The 24,445-nt window shown below is 40.5% G+C and overlaps 1 pseudogene; it reads left to right on the forward strand.

Moving 5' to 3' along the window:
- The first annotated feature begins 6,219 nt into the window (after positions 1 to 6,219).
- LOC100947488 lies at positions 6,220 to 7,193 on the forward strand (annotated as a pseudogene).
- The last annotated feature ends 17,252 nt before the right edge of the window (positions 7,194 to 24,445 follow it).

A 24,445-nucleotide genomic window follows, 5' to 3' on the forward strand; every position in this document is an offset into this window, starting at 1 on the left:
GATGGGATGGGAGACAGATAGCCTTGCAGCAGGAGATGAATTTAGATGCTAATAGCTGTAGAATTTTAAAAAAATCATAGGATAATTTCACATGAATTCTCTTTTAGGTCCTCTCTTGGAGTTGATACCTTTTAACTGTGTCTAATCCTTACAGATCTCCTTTCATAACAGAAAGCAGACCTCTGGCACAGAGTTTTGCTGGGGAACTGAATCTAGCTAGAATATTAAAACATTATTTTGTTTTAATATGGTTTTGATTGCTCCTTATTTGTGGCAAGTAATACTGACTTTCTACTTAAGATAATGGAGGAATGTGTCCTTCACAATCATTGAAAGAAAGCCCATGTCCATTTAAATATGTTTGTGTGTGAGTGTGAGTGTGCATTGCATGTGTGCACACATGTGTGTGTGCACATTAGCATGTACTTTCAAACATGGCCAAACCCATGTTTTGGTAAGAGGGTAGGTGTCGAGTTAAATGTCTTTCCCACAGTTTAAACAAAACAAATAGAAAAAAGCTGAGGGATAGGGTGTGGACAACCTAGCCGCTGCAATGAAATGTTTTGACCCCCAAATTATCGCTTCCACTCTCATTTTGTCCATCCACTTTATCGCATGGAGATCTGATTCCTGGTGAATGTTAGTAAAGCCTCCTATGGGCACAGAAAACTAGCAAACATGTGACATTATCCTCCAGTGGACCCGGACCCCAGCCTGACACTCGGCCCTCTCTGACTTTGAGAGTGGGGAGGATTTTCTCTTGAGAGCAAATTCATGACCAAGTTATTTTGTTTTTTAATGCACAAGGGTCACATACCATGTTCTCTGTAAAAGGGTTTTCTCCCTTTCCGCATACCCCTCCTCTGGGTGAGATTATTTGGTGTCCTCTCTTTTCTCTTCTAGTTCTTTAGAGACGGTATCTTGTCATCCTTTGTCAGTGGGGAACAGACTAAGCAGATGCTCAATGAATGTCTTTTAGATGAATGAATGAATCAATGAATAAATGGATAAAGCTCCTTTATTGGAGCTTGGCAAAGGGCATTCTGCTGTCTGAAGTGGATCTATCAGTCAGATGTCTAAAAGGAAAATAGAACCTATCACTAGGAGGGCAGTAGAGGGAATTTCACTTAAAGCACTAGCTATAAAGTTGTTGAACAAGCTGAGCGCAGGGGAACATGAGTCACTTAGACACTAACAACTACAAATTCTCTATACTCCCTCTTAGATGGAAAAAAGGGGGGATGGTGACATTAGAGCCCAGAATTTGGGGCCAACAGACCTGATGAAGAACCCTGGAGGAGAGGCCACACTTTCGGACCTAATGCCAAGGTGAGAATTACCAGAGTAGCCCGGATATTCAAGAATGGGTTTTGTGGGGGGACGCAGAACAATAGGGAGATGAGTCACTGTCAGCAACCCAGCCTTCTCTCCTGTGTGCCAATCTCCTGTGTCCTCAGTGACCAAATCTACCAGAAATCTGTAAGCAACAGGGCTCAGAAACATCGCTGCAGGTGAGGCCCTGGGACACAGCAGGGTGAGGCAGAGGCCTGCATCTGACAATAAACAGCACACCACCACTGGGGACAGTGCAACCTGGACACTGCTCTGTTGCTTAGGTAATGTGAAAAAATGCAAAGGAAGCTACAGGATTTGGACACCATCATCTTCCATTGTTCCCTGCCCTGTGTAAGTCTTGTTCCCTAGAGTCCGAATTGCATGCACCCTTTGTTCCATGAGACAGTTCACAAAGCGCCCCCCCCACCCCTTGTTTTGTATGCTGCCTTCAATGGCTCTTGGGTTGACCAGAAATGGTTGGATTCAGTGCAAAGCACTTTAGAGCAGAGAGCCAAGTCTGAGGGTTTCACGACCAAACCACAGCTCGGCTCACATATCACCTGGTCTCTGGTGGATCCAGGGCACATCTGATCACTCACTAGAATGCTTCAAACCCCCTCCACTGCAGTCTCCAAGTCTGCAGGCACTGACTTCCCTCCTTGGAAGTTTAATCTGAACATAAATGCAGAAGGATCAGTTTGCACCAAATGAGGGCCCCTCTGTCATTTTGATCCTGTGTTTTGAGGAGGGACAGTTATGAGATGTGTAATAGGAAAGTGCTTTCCTGTAGTTTTCCCCTCATAAGAGGAGGTCACAAGTGTTTTGGTTTTATAAGGGACCAGAGTCTCTAGTGTCTCCAGATAAATGATATAATTTGGCAAGAAGGAAGTGACCAGCTTGAAATGGCATTAGCAGGCCTACAGGAGGAAGCTCGAGAGAACTCCCTTCCTCTCCCATTAAAAGATCACCAGGATTTCCATGATATTCCCCCAGGAAAGTACTCTTTATCTTTCAAGATGCCCCAGTATCTCTTTCTTTTCCTAGTTGCAATTGCTGAACAAAACATTAAACATCAGGAACTGAGAACCGCACACTGTGCAGCCCTGGCAGGCACATCGGTGGGGCGGAGAGGAGCTGATGTAAAGGGGCAGGTTAATGGGCTGCCCTGAGTGAAGGGGAGGAGATGTCCCTGGTTTACGGCTGGAACCCATTCGGTGTGCTAACTACTAACTTGCAACCCCCAATCCTGATTGCCACTCTTTCTTCCAAAGACATAGAGAATGTCTTTTAGACTAATTAGCAGTGCGTACTTCCTCTTCATCACTGTCTTGGACAAAATCCTGATTTAAACTTGATCTAATGTTAACTCAATCACTACAAAGGTTGAATTGGGCCCATCACATTTGCTTGAATGTAGTGAGGTGGGTGTGAGATGCCTTCCCAGATGGCTCCTTTAAGAACCATTAACAGAACAATTTATAATTCTCAGGAAATGACAAAATGGCCTTCAGGACATAGAGTGGATTCACTAGCTGGCTTTCCAACTCTCAGGGGTAAGTGACTGAAATCCTGGGTGCAGTTATAAATTAATTTTGAGGCTTTGGACATGTCCCAAATTCTGCCAACTGGAGAGACCAATTTGTTCCAATCTGTCAATATTCAGACAAGAAACTGGGACATTTGAAATACATACAGACTCAGAGAGTTTGGGGCACTTCATTTCCAGGGACTCTGCCTCCACTCCAGCTGTTGTTCATGCTCCATTTGCTGCTGGGAGCCGTGGTTCATTGACAGAGGTGGAAATTTTTTCTGCTGGACCAAGAGTTATAGTTCTGAGGCTGAACTATCTCCATCACAGACCATCACTTTTTTTTTTTTTTTTTTGCAATCTAATATGAGTTTGAAGTGAATTTCTAGCTGTGAGTAGCAGAATCCTCCAACCCTGTAAGGAAGACAGAAGAGGATCATCTCCTGAATACTCCCCTGATGCATCTCTTCATTTCACCAGTTGCCCCAGAGCAGCAGAACAAATATTATCGGATTCTGGTAAGATCTGTAACTAATCCAGTAAATGAGAGGCTTCTCTTATCTTTTTAGAAGTTCTCACAAAGGATATATCCCTTTCTTGCTATGTTTTCTCCATCATTATCTATACCATTAATCTTTTAAAGTAAAAACCTTTAGGAACCTGAAATTTGTTTGGATGTATTCCCCATTGACAGCATAGAAATTGCTGTCTCTAGGGAAATTTCCTCTGTCAGTTTAATCTGAACATAAATGCAGATATTTTATACGGAAGTCACGAAAGTGAAGCTACAAAGCCTTTAAAGCAAACTTGAAGCCATGCCCAAGACTTGTATCTCCTTCTTGTTATTTTTTTTAAGTACTTCAAGACATGCCCTCATCTTCTTGCTGCATTTCATTTTGAAAGAAGTGGGGGAAACCTATTGCACTTCGTTGCAGTCTAATCCAGAAATAAGATACTGATGTTTAGGACATTTGTTCTTGAAACAAAATAATTGAAATGTGTAGCCCAGACTCTCTTAACATGACCAGTTTGCTGAGGTCATTATTCAAACTGCAGGGGTAAATTGACACTTTATAGAAAGAGAAAATTTTAAATGATATGGCAAACTCCTAATTCCATCATTTCTGATCCATAGACAGGTTACTAAATACCGGGTCCCTCTTATCATCTTAGTGAGGCATTCCCAAGACGAGGGAGAAATTGACACCACTGAAGTCCACATGGCATTTGCTGGGTGAGTACACAGAATGAAAAAATAAAACTAAAGACTAAGTAAGATGTAAGCAGATATAAAGAACTTGCTGTATTACTGTGTTCAGCTACAGGTAAGCAAAACCTCAGTAACCAGGTCCTTAAAGCATAAAAATGCTTTGTATTGATTCCATAAGAAGTCCGAAGTTGAACTCAATATTGGTGCAGAAGCTCAGAGATATCATCAAGGTCCCAGGATTTTCCATCTTTCGGATCCTCCATTTTTATTTACTTAGAAGTTGTGCGCCTCTTGGTCACAGGATGGCTGTCACAGCTCCAGGTGTCCAATCCTCATAGGAATGTCCTGAACGGGTTGAATAAAGAGGGCAAAGAAGGACGCCTTATATTGCATTTGCTTTTCTCATGAAATAAAAAGAAATTTCCTAGAATCCCCTGAGACCTCTTTGTCACTCATGGTCAGATATGGGATCCATGTCCCTTCCCCTGACCATGGCTGGACCGGGGAAATTAGATCATATGATTGTTTTACACCCATCACAACGGATCTTCTGGAGCTGATTCTGCACTCCTGTAGTCACCTGGTAGTGTCAGAGGCAAAGTGGGGGCTGTGGACTTGTAGAGTTTCACGTGATGTCCTGGAGGATTTTTAGTGTGTCACAACTAAAGCTTAAATGAGATTTAATAGCACAGTAACAAAGCAGTTTCTTTCTGAAACTCACTGGCCATTTCTGATGACATCACATAGAATTTCCGTTTCCTGGTGCTCTGCCTTTATCCACCTAACAGTCATTTATCTTTTTTCCCTAAGAAGGGGCATGATGCAGACACAAGCCTTGAGTGGACATCAGTCTTTAAGTACAGAGATTTGCTTTGGTTGTATTTATTTTGATAATTTTTATTTATTCACAACAATAAAGAAAAACCCTTTTTTTCATTTGTACTGTTAATGCCATATCCTTTTGAAATATATTTGTCTAAGTTTGCTTAAAAATATTAAACATACTAAATGCCCATCAATCCAGGAATGGATTAACAGGCTGTGGTATATGTACACCATAGAACACTATTCAGCCATTAAAAAAATGGAGAACTTTACATCTTTTGTATTAACCTGGATGGAGGTGGAACACATTCTTCTTAGTAAAGGATCACAAGAATGAAGATGAAAGAATCCAATGTACTCTACTCTAATATGAAGGCAGCAGATGAGCTAATACAAGGGGTGGGTGGGTAGGGGAATGAGCAATGGAGGGGAGAAGGGAGAAGGGAGAGGGATGTAGGGTCACAGTGTATGGTGCATCTCTTGGGGTGGAACAATTATAAGAGGGACTTTTCTAACAAATGCAATCAGTGCAACCTAATTCTTTGTACCCTCAATGAATCCCAACCAATAAAAACAAATATTAAGTAAATTGCATTCTAAATATTATGGCAAATATATTAACTATAATCTCAATATTGAATAAAATGTGGAAAATTAAGAGATTTGTGAAACAAGAGAGAGAACATCACAAGCATCCACAATGACTTTGGCAAAATTCGTAGTTATGATAAATCTTCTCATTAAATATTTATTATTTCATCATTCTTATGATGCCAGGCTGGTCACGGAACAAGATTGATGGTTGCCACATTACTTTGTTTCTAAACATAAACTGAGATGTTAGAATTAGCATCTCAATATTATGATTTCTTTAGCTTGAACTTGGTATTAAAATGACAGAGAAATCTATGGGCTTTCGAATGTGTGTGTATGTGGTGTGAGTTACAATATTCCAAACTCTCTAAAACATTTTGCTTTGGCTGAAATATTTTCTGACTTCAGTATCATAAAAATATTGATTCAAGGGGAAGATGGCGGCTGCTCTTTTGGAGGAAGGGATTGAGAAGGGCAGAGGGAGGAGGCCCAGACAGAAGAGGTATTCCCGACAGTGAAGACAAATGCTTCACTTGCCATTAGGAGCTCTGCTTAATGTCAGACGGGTCTCGCTATGTTGCCCAGGCTGGAGTACAGTGGCTATTCACAGGTGCACACTACATATATCATAGCACATTACAGCCTTGAACTCCTGGGTTCAAGTGATCCTCCTGCCTCAGCCTCCCGAGTAGGTGGGACTACAGAGTCCTAGAAGGAAAACGTCACCATGGCTACAGAGATTGGTTCTCCTTCTCTTCTTTTCATATGCCAAGGTCCCAAGACCGTGCGCCTTGACAACTGTTTTATAAGCAACCTGATTTTGCACAGCAGCAGGCTATGTATGCAACAGCTTACCTTGGATGGAAAATGCAGGGGAAAAGCTGTAAACTGAAAAACTATAGACTACAATCCATCTGTAATTAAGTATTTGAAGGACAGAATACAACAAAGAGATCTAAGAGACATGCCAGCAATTCAGCCTGATGCAGGTTATTCTAATGATGTGGTCCCGCCTACTGGAATGTGCAATACTCCTATGAATGCAGTAACAAAATTTGTTTGAACTTCAACAAATAAAGTGAAGTGTTCATATTTGTTGTTAGGTGGACTCCAGAGGCCAGACGGTTACTCACTGGAGCTTCTAGTGGAGAGTTCACCTTGTGGAATGGACTCACTTTCAATTTTGAAATATTACAGGCTCACGACAGCCCAGTGAGGGCCATGACTTGGTCACATAATGACACATGGATGTTGACTGCAGACCACGGAGGAGACGTGAAATACTGGCAGTCAAACATGAACGTCAAGATGTTCCAGGCACATAAGGAGGCGATTAGAGAGGCCAGGTTTATACACAGTATCCCATTTTCTGTAGTCCTTATTGCCGTGGTTAAATTATTCTGTAAGTGTATTCTGGGTGCAGGGATGCATGGGTTCTGTCAGAGTCTGGGAAACTTTCTGCACCCTATAAACACAATAATTTTCTTTGTTTTCACACATTCACCATTTTGCTGGCACCTTTCTGAAGTAGTGTTGTCCCAGTATCAGCCTTTGCAATATGTTACAGATGTATTCTCGTCCGCATCTTGCACTGGTTTTCTCATTTTATTTATGGTTAATAATGTGTATACGTTATTCTTTTTTATTATCTACTGTGTAAGATGAGAATATTTCATTCCAAATAAAGAATTCAGTCTTTAATTATATAACTGAAAAAAAAATTGATTCTATTCATCATATACACAGGTACGTATAATGGCATTGACCAAACCTTGGGAACACTCCACTGTGTGTGTGCCTTGTGATTTTAGGTGGTCCTCAGATAGGACATTAGACACAGAGTCACAGAGTGAGAAATGTTATTTCCTTTTCAATTCTCTTTCAATCCTTCCCATTACAAGAAGGAGAAATTCTCATTTTGAGGACAGAAATCTTCTACATCTCTAACACTCATTAAATCCCCTTTTAGCCTTAAAGCCCTTCTGTCAAGTCCAGGACCACTGACAGAAATGAAAATCTAACTACAACAACCAATGTGTGTGTGTGTGTGTGTGTGTGTGTGTGTGTATGTCCGTGTGTGTGTGATTTTGCCTGCATGAGCACACAGCACACACAGTTGGTTTCACTGGAGTTTAACACACTGAGTCCATTCCAGACAGCAGAGAATCTTTTCTGTCCTCGAAATCCTCCTGGGTGCTGCACTATGGATGCGGGGATGTCTTTAATAGGAAAATTGCAGCAAAATTTAAACTTTTTCCTGAGGCAAAACATGGGACTCATTCCTCTATCAGGACAGGCTGGGGCACATGTCTGAGTGGGATTAGTGTCCTCAAAGGACACTTTGGAGCATCCCTTGCCCCTTCTGTCAGGCCTAATTACAAGGACAGGATGACAGTGTGTGAAGCAGAAAGTGGTCCCTCATCTACCTACTGAATCTGCCTTGATCTTGGACTTTCAGCCTCTACATCTGAGATATAAATTTCTTCTGTTTGGCAGCTATTCAGTGTCTGATATTTTGTTATGGCAGCCTGAACAGGCTCAACCCTGTAACATCTTTTAATCCTTTTATTATTCTTGAAATGAGATTTTATGTAAAAGAAGAAGTCCTTCTGGAAGAGTTGAGGGGTGCTTCATAAGGCCGAGTATGACCAAACACAGATTATAATAATTTAGAGAAATGTAGATCCCTTTTGATGGTGTCTCACATGTCTTTTTTTCAAAGAAAACTCCATCAAGGACTCAAAATTCAGCTAAATCTTTTAATGTTGACAAATTAAGGAAAATAGACCATATTTATTAAAGTCTGAATTACAAAATTTTGAAAAGAGATATGAATATAGCTGTTGAATGGGTACAGTAATTCAAACAATGTTGACCAACATTGAAAAAGAATCCTTCTAATGATTAGATAATAATGATAATCTTCGTTATCCTTTGGACCCATATGAATGAGCCTCTATTTTTATGTTTATTTTCCTTTAAGACTTTGTGACATTCTTGCTCTTTACTCTTGTTTATACTGCTAATTTGGACTTATTTATCAATTGTTTTGTTAATGAACTTGTAATGTGACCCTCTCAACTAACCTGGATTTAATATCAGATATACCTGAGTTGATAGGCTGAGGCAGCCTGAACAAAAATTGGTGATTTTCAAAGAAGCTTGGCCAGCTTCCAGGCTGCCTTCACGGAACACTGACTGTGCCCCACACTTAAGCTGAGACTTTTGCCAAAATCCCCCTAAATAGAAGAGGCTGCATAGGAAGGCCTCTAGCTGTGGGAGGCATTTCTGGATGGGCTCACCCCATGGACCTGCTCCAGATGCCCCTGCCCGTCCAGATAGCAGCCTATTCTCAGTTCAGCCAGCCCCAGCTTCACCCAGCAGAGAGTGGGGAGCAGGTGAACTCCAGAGACAGGTGCTGGGACCTGGGAAGCAGATGTAAGGGGTGGCAGATGGCAGAGCCCCCAGGAGACCAAGCCCTGCCTGATGCCCCTCAGGTGCTGCTTCCAGGGTACAGGGCCAGTGTCTCCTATGTTCTGTATTTATTTTTTATTTTTTTAAGAGACAGAGTTTCACTTTATCACCCTCAGTAGAGTGCTGTGCTGTCACAGCTCACAGCAGTCTCCAGCTCTTGGGCTCAGGTGATTCTCTTGCCTCAGGTAGCTGGGACTACAACGCCCACTGCAATGCCCGGCTATTTTCTTGTTACAGATTGGCCAGGGCCAGGTTTGACCCTACCACCCTCGGTATATGGGGCAGGTGCCCTGCTCACTGAGCCACAGGCACTGCCCTATGTTTTGTATTTTGAGAGATCAAAATTTGGAATTATCTTTTGATTAAATGAAAGCTTCTAATTTTGTTAAACCATTTTTGTTAAAACTATTCTGTACAATGTGAACACAGCAGGTCAGGGTGTTGGAATCATATCTCAGGCCTCTGGGTTTAAGGTCTGTACATCCTTGTCCTTTCAACCAACAGTTCTTCATGGCCCCTCTAGAGACCCTCTTCTCATCCTCTCATTGCTTTACTAGTCCCCAGCTGCTTCCTCAGACCCATCATATCTGCAGACACTTCCAGAAGGAAAAAGGGGTAGAGAATCAATTCACAAAGATGATAAGTGATAACAACTTAATCGGTGACCATCCACTGGAGAAACCAGGAAGAGGAGGGCTTTTCTGGGCAATACTGCTCTCCAGTGTCTATCCTCAGCTCCCTTTCTCCTTAGTTTTTGTGGACACAGCCCACACCCCACCAGGATAGATGTGAGATACGTTGTCAATTTCCCAGGCTCTTTCTACATGACATGTGACCTAATACTGATCAAAAGCAACTGAAAAGACATTGATGGGACTTTTTATAAAGCCTTCCCTTTTGAAAAAAATGGGCAGAGGAGAGGTGTGTGGGCATGCACACACACCCACCCACACTCACTTGTCATGTTGCTGCTTTGGATGTGAATAGATGGAGATGTGATGTTTGGAGTTCTGGCAGCCACATTGTGACCATGAGACGAGAAGATTGAGCCAGACAACTTGCTGCTGAGGAGGATTCAGCAGTAGAAGGAAAAGTGCCTACGTCCTTGGACACCTAGGATAGCTGCCACGTCAATCATGATACTCCACGGTTTTGGGCTTTTTGATGTATGAGATCATATCTCCTCTCATTTAAAGTCTTCTATTATATATTCTGTTACTGGGCACTAATACAAGGCAGTACTGAGAACTCTAATTGTGAAATTCACAGACCCATGATAAGCCAGTGAAGGAGTAATTTTCAGGTTATAGGTAGCCTTTCCAGAGAACCTAAAATTTTATTAAATTAGGTTTACCCTAAAGCTGCCATCTTATATTTTTAAGTTCAACCTACAGGTTCTTCATACATAGAGTGAACTATAACCTAACTGGTTGTGTAAACAGCCTATAACCTACTCTTGTGCTAGTCACTGAGCTTTGGCCAATTACAGGCAGCCAATTGACTGTTTAAACTATGTTCAAATACAGCAAACTTGCAGCCATAACCAATTTGGCTACTTCTACACCTCCCTTCCGTTTGCTGGATGACATTTTCCTTTCTTTCCATAAATTTTGTTCAACACACAGCAAAGCAACATCTTTCTGAACTCACCATGGTTCAGGGCTGCCCAATTTATAAATCATTCTTTGTTCAAGTAAACTCTGCTGAATTTAATTTGTCTAAGGTTTTGCTACTAACAATTTTAACATGGAGATCACTACCTATGTTGAGTAGGAGTGTAACTGTGACTTTAGCATAACTATCTTCATGAGATTCTTTTGCGTGTTGGTGTGTGTTCTTGTGGCCCAAACCCAGGAACATGGGCAAATACCTTTGATGCTTTCATTCAGGCGAGAGCTCTTTATGGTATAGTCTCAATGAGGAAAGATTGCCAAATACAGCAAAAACCATGGGTGTGAGGAAAGCAAAGGGCGTGGGAGTCAATTGACTTCTTTCCATCCCATGTGAGAGGCACCATCACTCTACACCACTATCTGCTATGAGTTCATAAGGAAAATATACATGAGAAACTTCCTTTTGTTCCTGGTAAATGAACCTGAAAAAGTTCCAAGATCCTTTAGCCAATCATAAATACAAATAGTTGCTTTCCTGTTTAGAAATACTCATCCTTTCTCAGAACCCAGAGTGACATCCAGCACCGCTAAACATGTAGTGAGTTAAAACTCCTTGCCCTGGGTTGGGTCTCTTCCTGCACCCAAGGTAGACTAACATGCCTATCAGAATGCCATCCATCACAGCCTCTCTGTCTGATAAAATAGAGAATTAATTAAGCAATTACTGCATGACACGGAGAGGAGAGTTTTGGGGAGATTAAATGTGCCAGATTCTAGATGCCTGTAGTGTTAACAGCAGTGAGTGCTGCCAAAGTAGGTGGAAAATTATGCATGGCCAAACTCAGGCCATTTCTCAGGAGAACAGCTGATAGTGACCCTCCCAGTGATTCAGATGTGTGTGTTCCTTCCAGGAAGCGGAAGATAAAAATAATGCTCTCACTTCCTCTGATTGAGGAACGGCAGGTCACTGCCACCAGACATAGCTCCTCCATAGTTATCTTGGAGCAGAACAATAAAATTAATATCATGTGCTCATTATTCAAATGAAGTTTTAATTAATTCAGAACTTGTTCTCAAACATTCCAAGACAATTCATGATAATAAGCTCTCAGGGCTCTTCCTCTCACAGCTTGTGATGTCACGCTAAATGGACCACATCTAACAGCGCTGATGGGATGAAAATTCATGAGTGCTGGACTTCAACTTGACTCTGAGGTTTCAGGATCTGCAGAAACATTTCAATTCCCCTCTCTCAACCCCAGTGCCTCTTCCCCTCTTTCCTTGTTAAGGGTGAAATTGATGGATTTTTTGTAACCCTTCAGAGCTGCAATGGGAAGAGTCTGAACTCTGGGGAGTTTGAGGTTTTCTTTAATTTGCGTACTTGAAAATAAAATGGTGGTTCCAATAAAAGTGGTTCATGCATGTCAGAGCCAGTGATGCCAACATATTGATTGTGCTTAACCTCACGGCATCATAGATCTGTTCTCTAGGACCAAAGCCATCAAGGGATTTTTCCTCCCTCCACCCCCCGACCCAGGGGAGTATGAAAGTGAATATCAGGGTGTAGGAAATATAAGGGAAAGAAAAACATTTTTAAAACACCAAGGAGCTATGAAGAGCAAAACCAGAATTAAAGAATCTCTTCCAGACAATAGCACTTAACAATAATTAATTGATAATTAGTTAAATGATTAATAATTAATACGTTTTTGTTGCAATTCCAGGGCAATTACAAACAGTTGCAGTTCCAAATAAAAACTAGGCTTACAGATAACAACCAAATGCAGGAGTAACAGGTGAGTGTGCACAAGCCATGAGCCTGAGCCATCTTATTCTGGTACAAAATTCCTAGAAGTCCAGGGATATGAAATTTAAACCTGGCCTTGCCATTATATATAAAGATGTATTTGTCAAGGTTAAAAAATAAAACATTTATTCACCCACTGGTCACTTTTATTTATAACTTTAAAATTCTGAGACATACGGTGCATAGGCTTCTTGATAAATCTTTTATTTTTGCTCTGTTAATGGCTTCATGAGCGTTAATCTTGCTTGTCTGGATCCCAATTCTTATAAAGTAGTTGGAAAAATAAAGATGTGTATGAAACAACTGGAGAAATTTTGAACACTGGATTGTTGAAGTTATTGTTCAGTTACTGGGTGTTCACGGAAGTGTGATGATGTTTTTAAAATGTGCTGTTATCTTTTAGGGACATACTAAAGTATTAACACATGAAATTATATGATCCCTAGGACTTGGTTCAGTGTAATCTAGAGAGAGGTTTTACAGAGGGTAGGAATGTGATTGAAAAAAGCTGACCTTACATAATCATGAAAGAAGCTAGTTTATAGATATGCAAAATAATTATATTATTCTCTCTACTTCATACATGTTTGAAATTTCCCATAATAAAAAATAAGAAATATATTCATTGAAGAAGAAAATGCAGCTGAGAGCTAGAATCAGTGTAGGGATCTTGGGATGCATCCTTGATTCAGGATAATTCCCTCCTTTTATAGACAATGAAACCAAAGCTGGGAGAGGCACATGACCTGCCCCAGCACATGCCAAGCTAGCAGCATCTCTCAGACCAAGAACTTGACGGTTTCCTCCTGCCCATGTGGGTGGCAGGTGGTCATTAGGAAGCCCAAAGTGATGAAAAGTGTATCTTGATGGTCATTGTCAACCCTAGAACCTGCCAAATAAAATGCTCATATTTGTTACTCTGGTTAGTTACTGACAGACAACACACTAAAAAAATATTAATAATGGAATTGCTATCGTGTTCATTATTAAATGCTTCATTAATGAAAAACAGTGTTCCTGAATGGTGCAGTGGGATAAAACACAAGGTATCCAACTTTGCTCACAAAATATGAAGCCAGTGGAATTTGACAGAAATGTAAAGAAATATGTTTTAATTTCTTTTCTTCTCATAGCAAAGCTACATTTTCCAAAACCCACTGGAGGTGAAAAATGTTCCCAAATCCCAGAGTCAGGCGAAAGCACCCCCCCCCAGGCACATATGGGTTTTGTAGCCTCTGCTAACTACAAGGTAGTGGCTGGCCCTTGGCCAAGGACCTCAGTCCCTCTTCACATGGGCCTGTCCTCTGGATTCAAGGGAGGGGTTTTAAGCTCTTTTCATTATCAACAACAGGAGTTCTGAAAAGAAAATTCATATAAACAGAAAGAGAAAGGAGCCACTCTGGGAATAGACGAGATTTTAACAACCTAGGGATAAACTGCTGATTCGTTATTCTCCAATTTCTGCTTCTGTTGCCCATTAAACTATGATTTGTTAGTGGAACTAATAGAAACCACTCCAATCTCACTTGCAAGCAGTGTTTGGCCACAGATGTTGTCCACATTAATTATACTTAAATCCTGAGAGCACGGGGAAAGCCCTGGTCATCAGTTCTGTGTTCTGAGTGCTAACAAGTACTCAGTTTTCATCAATGAAATTGACAGCTATGATGACAGGGAGCTAAGAGTCTCCGTACATCAATTTCTTACATTGAAAAATAGAGAAAATATAATACTTTGCAGTTTTAGGTTGTTCCACAAAACACAGTTGCCTTAGGAAAATTGGTCTGGGAGAGAGAGGAGCAGTTTCCAGAGTCATCAGATTTGCTATAAATTGCCCCAGGTTGTTCTCAGCTAGGGCTCCACAATATTTTCTGAAAAAAAAAAAAAAAAAAAAAAAAAAAACCAGTGAGTAAGTTCAGACATTGTGGACAATTTGGTTTCTGTTCTCACGTCTGCAATTATAAAGTGTTAGTAGCCATGAACACATCTTAGCCATATGAATGGCTAAGATTCAATACTATTTTATTTACAGAAAACAAGAAGCAAGATTTGGCCATAGGCTCTGTATTACCAACCCCCATTCTGAATAATTACTTTTCAATTTGGGGCTCTGAAAATGTTGATCTGGACTTGGCCACCATGAAGGAGCTCAGAAGCTGTGTGCCCAGTGTGTGTCCCTTTCAGGTGCCTTGTATTTTTTTTTTCTATCACCTCATATATTAGAAGTCATATAGCCAAACAGTTAGACCTGCTTTGGAGTCCTGATACCCACATGCCTTTGTGATGAGTCATGCTAGTGACCCTCTCTCCGAACACTTATGTGTAATAGAGTCAGTGATATTACTTATCAAAGGAGTATTGCAGAGATGACACAAGAGTCACACAGGGCTTAGCTGTGGGTCCAGCACATGGCACATGTATGGGCTCTACACATTTTATATAATATTGCCCTTATCACCATCCCGTTTCCTCCTGTCAGTGACACACCAGCTCTATGACTCTCCTCTACAAACAGAAAACAGAGCACAAATACTCCCACTGCTCTGTCACTCCAGCCCAGGCATGAACAGAATACAGGCTCAGGTCATACCCTCATAAAGGCCTAAATTTAGTTTTTTACATTAAAAAAAAATGTTTTTTAAGCTAGTTTGCACATTTACAAATTATCATGCTGACAAAACTTATCTCACTAGTTAAAAATTCTAGCCACAGTTTTCACAGTGTACTGCTTTGTGGGAGACAATTTCTTACTTTTTCCTCACACAAAAGTGACTTTATTTTTCCTTCACTCCTGAAGCTCACTGTTACTTGGGAAAGAAATTCTGGGTTGACAGGTTATTGCTTATTTGTGGTTTATCAGTTTGTTTTGATCTCCTCCTTGTCATCACTTTAACACTGGTTTTCCACTGTCTTCTGGCTGCCATGGTATTTGATGAGAAATCTGTTGTCATGTAAATCATGGTTTCCTACATCCAGCACCATTTTCTCTGCTGTTTTCTACATTTTTTCTTTATTTTTGCCACATGGAAATTTTAATATGATGTGTATGGGTGAGGTTTTTAATTAAAAAAAAAATTCTCCTTAGCTGTACAGAAGCTTTTCAGTTTAATTAAGTCTCTTGTTTATTTTGTTGTTGTTGTTGCCATTGCCATGGAAGTCCTCAAAAAGTCATTCCCCAGGCCAATATCTTCAAGCGTTTTTCCCATGCTTTCTTTAAGGATTTTTATTGTTTCATGCCTTAAATTTAGAACTTTTATCCATCTGGAATCAATTTCAGTGAGTGGAGAAAGGTAGGGGTCTAGTCTCAGTCTTTTACATGTAGGTATCTATTTCTCCTGGCACCATTTATTGAATAGGGATTCTTTTCCCGAGTGTATATTTTTGTTTGGTTTATCAAAGATCAGGTGGCTGTAAGATTTTAGTTTTATCTCCAGATTTTCTATTCAGTTCCAGATGTCTATGTCTCTGTTTTTGTGCCAAAACCATGCTGTTTTTATCACTATGGCCTTGTAGTACAGCCTAAAGTCTGGTAGGCTGATGCCTCTAGCTTTGTCTTTATTACTAAGAATTGTCTTAGCTATATGGGTTTTCTTCTGGTTTTATACAAAAGTCTTGAAAGGATGATGTTGGTATTTTAATAGGGATGACATTGAATCTGTAGATTGCTTTGGGAAGTATAGACATTATAATAATGTTGATTCTTCTCAGCCACGAGCATGGCATGTTCTTTCATTTGTTAATATCTTTTGCTGTTTCTTTTCTTAGGGTTTCATAATTTTCTTTATAGAGTTCCTTCACCACTTTTGTTAGGTACCTTTCCAGGTATTTCATTTTTTTTGGAGCTACTGTGAGGGGATTGTGTCCTTTATTAGCTTCTCATCTTGGCCTATTGGGGTATATAAAGGTTACTGATTTGTGGACATTGATTTTATATCCTGAGACATTACTGCATTTTTTGATCACTTCCAAGAGTCTTATGGTTGAGTCTTTGGGGTTCTTTAAGATCATATCATCAGCAAAGAGGGAGAGTTTCACCTCCTCTGCTCCCATTTGGATGCCCTTTATTTCCTTCTCTTGCCTGATTATATTGGCTATAACTTCCAGCACTATGAATAGTACAACTAAGGGGAAAAGAACCAAAGCAAATAGATAACCTACACAATGGGAAAGGATATTTGAATATTTTGAATTAGACAAAAGCTTGATAACTAGGATCTATAGAGAACTCAAATTAATCCACATGAAAAAACCAACAATCCCATATATTAATGGGCATAAAGAGATGATGCCCTTCCCTTAAAAAGACAGACAAATGGCTAGCAAACAGATGAAAAAGTGCTCATAGTCCCTAATTATTAGAGAAATGCAAATCAAAACCACCTTGAGATATCGTCTAACACTAGCAAGAATGGCCCACATCACAAATCGCAGATGCTGGCATGGATATGGAGAGAAAAGAACACTTTTACACTGCTGGTGGGACTACAAAGTAATACAACCTTTTTGGAAGGAAGTATGGAGAAATCTCAAAGAACTCAAGCTAGACTTCACATTTGATCTGCAATCCCACTACTGGGCATCTACCCAGAAGGAAAAAAGTCCTTTTACCATAAGGACACTTGCACTAGACTATTTGACACAGTTCAATTTACAATCACCAAAATGTGGAAACAGCCTAAATGTCCACCAACCCAGGAATGGATTAACAAGCTGTGGTATATGTACACTACAGAATACTATTCAGCCATCAAAAAAGATGGAGACTCTACAACTTTTGTATTAACCTGGATGGAAGTGGAACACATTATTCTTAGTAAAACATCACAAGAATGGAGAAACAAGATTCCTATGTACTCAATTATAATATTAATGACAATTAATGACCTACTACATGGTACGGGGTGCAGGAAAGGGAAGGAGGGAGGGGGGAAGGAAGTCACAGTGTGTCACACCTTTTAGGGGCAGGACACAATTATAAGAGGGAGTTTACCTAACAGAGACAATCAATGTAACCTGGTTTTTTGTACCCTCAATGAATCCCTGACAATTAAAAAAAATTATTCTACATAAATTTCTGAAATCTATGAATTCATTTTTTCAACAAATACAGAAATTTTTTGATCATTAGTTTTTTGAGTATTTTTTCCTGCTCATTTTCTATCTCTAGTCCTTCTATCACTCTGATTATTCATATGTTAGACCTTCTAATGCTGTCCCCATGTGTCCCTGAAGATCTATTGATTTTTTTCATTATTTTCATTTTCTTCTTCTTCACAATGGATTTTATTTTTTCATTCAATGGTCTCTTTTCCTATTGTCATCTCTATTCCTTTATTGAGTCCACTTACTAACTACTTAAGATATTTTAACTTTGGCTTAGCGCCTGTGGCTCAGCAGCTAGGGTACCAGCCACATACACCAGAGCTGGCAGGTTCAAACCCAACCCCAGCCTGCCAAACCACAATGACAACTACAACCAAAGGGGGAAAAAAGCCAGGCATTGTGGCTATTGGGAGGCTGAGGCAAGGGAATCATTTAAACCTAAGAGTTTGAGGTTGCTGTGAACTATGATGCCACGACACTCTACCAAGGGTGACATAGTCAGACTCTGTCTCAAAGAAAAAAAGATATTTTAACTTTTCATTCTAAAAATTAGTTTTGTGCATTCTGTTTTTCTGCATGGAAACAGAAGGTGGTAAGAGGCATGTAAGCTCACCTAGCACTGGAAGTAAACCATCCATATAAGGACCATCACCTGAGAGTTTGAAGCTCTGGGAAGCACCACACCATCACCTCAATCCCTGAGGAACAGTGATCAGGGACACTGTAAATAAGAACTTAGGGTTAAAGAACCAGCATGAAACAAACAGAGTTTGGAGCTGTCTCTTGTTAGGAAAACCTTACTATAGACCGAGATCTGACAGAGAGGAAGGGCAGAAAAAAATGCTACCTTTTCTAGTTCCCCAAAGCACATTTTGATTTAGATGTTTCAAACTATCCTGTGAACTTTGCAGGGATATCAGGATGTCTTGGTGGCCAATAGACCTGAGTTTCATTTCAGCTCATCTCTTCCCTGAATTAACATGGGCAAGCAAAATTGTCTCTCTAAATCTCCATTCTATCAGTATCCAAAGTGTAAATGATGAAAAAGTCTATTTCATAGGATTGAAGTGAAGACTTAAATACTCATAGTCCAAATAGTATAGGGCTCAGGGCATGTGAGTGTACACACACATACATACACCACACAAAAATCCATGAGTCACATTCTGGTCACAAGGAAAAATGTATACTCCCCAGTAAAGCACAGAATAGTTCTGAGGGGATAATACTCCTTTTAAATCTATCTGGCTATCTAATTATCCATGTCTACAATCATGCTATCTCTCTGAGCCAAAGGAATTTTTTCTTGATCACTCTAAATTTCAGTCTGGTAGTAATAAGAGCCATGATATGGGAGGGTTTTGAGCTGGCCTTAAGAATGACACAAACTTCAGCCCCAGGTAGCAAAAGAAATCTCATTTTTCCCTCAGCCTAAATTAATTGCTCTATAGCATTGCAACTTAATGAGTATTTACCTAATAGAATGAAAGTGTGTTGATTTCAGAACCACCAAAAACTTAATTGTCATTAAATGAGGCACAATACTTAAAGCATTAAACTCATTATCATTTAGCATCTTACGTGTATAAAAAGCATCACTCAGGATATATTTGCATGTTGAAAGAACACCTATCATTATTAGTTCTCTATGCCATGACAGGCTACTATTTCTATTTCTGAGCCTTCACATTAAGACATTGGGGGTGGGGTGGGGGACAAGGTGAGGAAATCAAAGAATGAATGAAATGTTTTTGCATGCAGGAGAAATACCCAAGTGGTCGATGCATGGGTAGCCTACCAAGGTGAGGGAGGACATCCAACATGTGTTTTTAATCTTGGTGTAGCCTTAAGAAGTTCACCTTGCTGCTGCCACATCAGTGAATAGATTAAAGGTCACTTTAAAATGCCTCAAAGTTAACACTGATCATGGCAGAAATGCCAGATATATTATGTGAGTCCAAAATTCTCTAGTTGTAATTGTTCTGTTTTCTCTCCAGGATAGGACCTCCAAATATTTTTTTCATTTTTTACACCTACCAGAAGAAAATATTTTAGTATGCATCCCAAATCTGGAAGCCAGTGCAACAGCTCACCAAATATTTCCAGATTTCTCCCTTGCTGGGCACACAGCAAAATGATAATTCTGGGCATCTGATCTTTGAGCAAATTAACTAGTCCTGGCTAGTGAATGCAAACAAAGTTACATGTGCTGTCACAAAGCAGGGTCTCTGGTGGGCAAGCAAAACTCACAACACATATGTCATTGCTGTCCCCATCAGCATGGCCCAAGCCACAGGGCTACCAAGACCTGCCTGATGTGAGCCCCTCACTCAGAGTTGTGCTCAGCACACTCTACTCCCCCGCCATGGTACATGCCATCCTTTTTGCTTCACTTTAAATATGCAGTTCCCCCCTTTTCATTGTAGTATTTGCATTCATCGCTCTTTCAGAAAATTTCTTTGCTTAGGTATCACAGTACTCCCCCATGCCCTTATTTTAGGTTTAAGTGCAAACATCAGCTTATCCACTAGAACTTTGCCTACTGTTTTCTTTTCAAATACGGTTGCCATTAACAGGCATTCTTTATGTTGCTCCTGGGTTATTTTCCCCAGAATACTTTACCTCTCCTGACCTCATACACATTTGACTTATTCATTGCTTCATTCTATGTTCCCTCTAATCTTCCACACATACACATTCCATAAGAATATAAGTTCCTTGGGAGCAGGGACCTTGTGTCATTTCAACATCATATTCCCTGTGCCTAAAGCAATGACTGTCCTAGAATTGGTGGTGTACCAATCTACATTCCCAGCTAGGTTAATAAATTATACTGTATTAGGACTTTTTGTTATACGAGTAGATTTTAGTTGCTCTTGTTACAAAAAGAGGGACTATGTGAGATAATACATACGTTAATAAGCTTCACTAACAGGTTGTAAGCCTCAAGTATATCAAATAGAATTTATGTCAAAAGTACTTTTTGGCAGAAAGAATGAATAAACACCTACTATATCAGCCCAATGGCCATGCTGATGCCCAAATCTGCATCTGGAGTTGACCTTGAAACAGTGTTTTACACCTCCTTGTGAATTTCTGTTACCTTGCCCCAAATCATCTCCTAGTGAGATTGATGAATGAATATCTTGACCCAAAGAAACTGCAACCTTCTTGAGAAGATAGGAGTGTGAGGCCTCAGAAATAGTTTTCTAAAAGCAACTTCAGAATCGGAGTATTCTGAGTTTAGGAAACTCAGCAACAGTTTCCTAAAAGCAATTTCAGCAATGGAGTATTCTGTGTTGCTTTTGGTCTGTTGCCGACTTGTGTGGTCCTATCTCCAACTGATAATAATAAACACTGACCTCTTTTGATGTCAGCTCCAGCACCCGTGCTCCAAGATGGAAGAAGGCAAGCTGTCTGTAAATCATGACCACTTGGGCCCAAACAGTGATATATTACAGCAACAATCTTACCAAACTGTGGATTGTTCGAAGTTGTGAAAAACTTTAAAAGCCGCCTTTATGTAATTTTGCAATTTTCTTCCATTTTATGTCTTCTATTTTCTGAGAAGAAATCAATCTTTTCTAAGGGAAATAAATAAATTATGTTTTTACTAGGAAGTCAAGGTCTGAGGTTATTCTTTCAGTTTGAGATATTTGTTGTTCGCATTTTCCATAAAACAGGACAAATTTATTTCTTAATTGAGGGTTGACATAAGCATAAGACTTGCATATTTAGAAGCTCTGTGATCTCATTAATCTCTGTGAAGGACATGCAAGCATGGGGTCATGTAGAAAGCCCTAGGTGCTTCCTCAAGCATCCACCTGTAATGGGTCCATCATCACCTTGACTGTCAGTCTATTGGTCAACAAGAGTGACCAAATCCAAGGAGAAGGAGCAGCCATGGATAGACTGACAGTTGAAAGAAAATAACCCACCTGAGTGACTCCGATCAAACTATATCATCGTCCTCTTCTTCATCATCACCTCATTATTTCTAAAAGAAAGCAATCAATCTCCTAATCCCCAAGGCGGAGAGGAAGATGTACAGAAAACATCATTACCATCAAGCACATAGCAAAAATGCTACACAAGTACAAGGAAGGTGATGACTATTCACATTTTGTAGATTGAAGACAGAAAGATGCTAAGCCCAGGAATTCAGGTGAACACGGTGTGACTCAAACCAGTTTGCGCATACAGACAAAAATGCACCCACTATAACAGTTATCCTCCCTTCTGTACAAAATCACCCAAAGGCAGAAGAAAAAGTATAGCATAACCTGATCATTAGGAGAATTATGACATTAAATCTAATTTGAGGCAGTAAGATGCATTCTGTGGCTTGCCCAGCGTCGAGGCAGTGTATCCAATATGGAGAATTAATGTGTGTACGTTTTCTAAGACTGTTCGTGTTCCAATTTTCTGGAGCTAATAACTACATTTTCCATCTCAGAAACTGCTGTGTAATTGATTGGGACTGCCCTTGTTTCTGAGGAAAACAGATTTATCTGGTTTATTTTGTCTGTTTTTTAATTAATGGTGGCATTGGTGTTGGTTTCTTTTTTATTGTTACTGGTTTATTTCGATAAGTTATTGCCCACAAGGAACTAACTTACTCAGAGGAGGTGGCCATTGCCAGCAATGTGACAAAGGGAGATAGGACCTTAGTTTTCCACAGACTAAACCAGGAGGCAAAACAGAAAATGACTCATTTTACAAAACAGAGGTATTCTCCAAAGCAGTGTGTTGGGGAAACTGCCAAAATGGATATCATTTTCTGGCAAATATCTTTGACACACAGTAGAACCTCCATGGGTGACCACCTCTCAACACTGACCATCTCCTTAAGCTGACCTAATTTTCATAGATCAGACATGCACCATGTGTACATATCACTACAGAAGGCCTAGTTCCTTATGTTGACCACTTCCTATGTTGACCAGTTGCTTATAGTCCCTTGGGTGGTCAATTTACAGCAGTTTTGTTGTAGTTTTATTTTCCTTTTTCCTTGGTCTTCAAAGGTCCAGGAACCTGACAAATGAACTAGAAATACTTTGTCTCCCTTTAAGAAGACAGCTTTGCACAATCAGATCTTCCCAAAGCTTGTAAGGTGAGATTCTTTGCAATGTGTTAGCTCCACTTTCTGATACTTTGTGGTACATATGTGATTTTCCTGAAATTGAAGGAGGACACAGTGCACATGGGGTTAGGAAAGTGGGCTGCATGGACATTTTCTGCCTGGGCTCAACCCCCGGCCCTGTAACCTGCTGCTCAAGTGACTTGTCTTGATTTGTTTTGGTATCTAAGCCTCAATTTCTGTGACTACAAAATGAAGAAGAAAGTAGGATATAACATACCACAGAGAATTAAATTAAGGCATCGCCTCGCAGCTCTTACTATGATAATTTATCCTGACTTGTTCAGACAAGGCTAGAAATTCCTTCAAATGTGTGGCAGGATGAGACAGCCAGCATGGTATGTGAAGTGGAAAGATAGTCTGATGCCCTGGTGTGGCCCCAGGAGCAAGGGTGACCCAGATCTCCAGCACATGCCAGGATAGGCTTAGCTCAGTTAATTAACAGATACATATTGAACCTAATCATTTAGAAGACTTTGTATAACCAGGTGATAAATTTCAGCATAGGGAGATCCTGGGAAGTATCCTAAAGGTAGCCTTTCAGTGGGTCCATGGACCCATTCTAGAATCTAATGGAGGATTAGGAGCTACTCAACAGGAAGCTGATTAGTGGACCCTCTCTCAATCCTCTTTAAGTAATACTTTTGGGATCCCAAACTTTATGTTAAGAGTCTCTGTTCAGTTCTCCCTGGACCTGTTGTGCCCACCCCGGGGGTCGCCTACCCAAAGACCACTCACAATCACAAATCGATGCAAAAAGCAAGAGGCAGGTTTATTGCTGGCGCGCCAGGGTTCCTCAGCCACAAGGGGGAAGGAACCCCGAGAGGCTGTTACAGGCTGCTTTTAAAGTGAAAAACTACATGCAGGGGGGGTGAGGGGGCGTTAGGGTATGAGGCGGTTGGTGATTGGGGAATTCATAACTTGCAGGGTTGCTGGGCAGTTTTGCTCTGGGGACTTTTTGCGACGGTTATTTTTAGCGCAGGTATGAGGGAGTAGGGAGGGGGTAGGGTGTTGCCTCCAGGTGCAAGAGTCTGATATGCGGGTAGAATGTTTTCATTGTTTTAGGGCCTCCTTACTGCCCTGTGGCCTAACAGACCCAATATTATAGCAGCTCAAGTTTTACTCAAAAACAAAAGCAAGTTTACTCAAAAACAAAAAGCAAGTTTATTCAAAAACAAAAAGCAAGTTTACTCAAAAACAAAAGCAAGTTTACTCAAAAAAATCACTCTATCAGGTGGTCTTGCTGTCCCACCCAGATCCCTCTGCTGGGTCTGTGCACACACACTCCCCAGCCCTTGCCCCTGATGCTGCCAGCAGTTCACAGCCTTCCCAGCTACTACCAACCCCGCCACCTCCCCAGAAATGCCAGGGAAGTTACATAATCCTCAAGAGTAGCCAAAGGCAGTGGTTGCCCAACATTATAATTACCAAAGCCTGATCCTTGCCCAGGGTGAGAGCATTCCATGGCATTTAAACTCAGAGCTCTGGTGGGATCATGCTTCTTCTGGTTTCCACTGGGACCAAGTCTCTGTCTTTTTCCTCCTTTCTAATGGTCTCATACACACGGCTTCTCTTACTGTGTCTCTTACTCTCCTTAGTAAATCATGTGCCCCAGCTGGGCATTGTTGCTCATACTTGTAAGCCTAGTACTTTGGGAGGCTAAAGTGGATGGATTGCTTCAGCTCAGGAGATCAGCCTGAGCAAGAATAAGACCCCTTCTGCACTAAAAAAAAAAAAAAAAAAGACAAAAGCATTGAAAATAGGAAAAAGAGTCTTACATAAGTAGCTCTTACTAAGTGGAACTCTCTTCCAAGCT

This window comes from Otolemur garnettii, unplaced genomic scaffold (genome assembly GCF_000181295.1).
Source record: "Otolemur garnettii isolate 467f Iridium unplaced genomic scaffold, OtoGar3 scaffold00099, whole genome shotgun sequence".
Classification (NCBI taxonomy): Eukaryota; Metazoa; Chordata; class Mammalia; order Primates; family Galagidae; genus Otolemur; species Otolemur garnettii.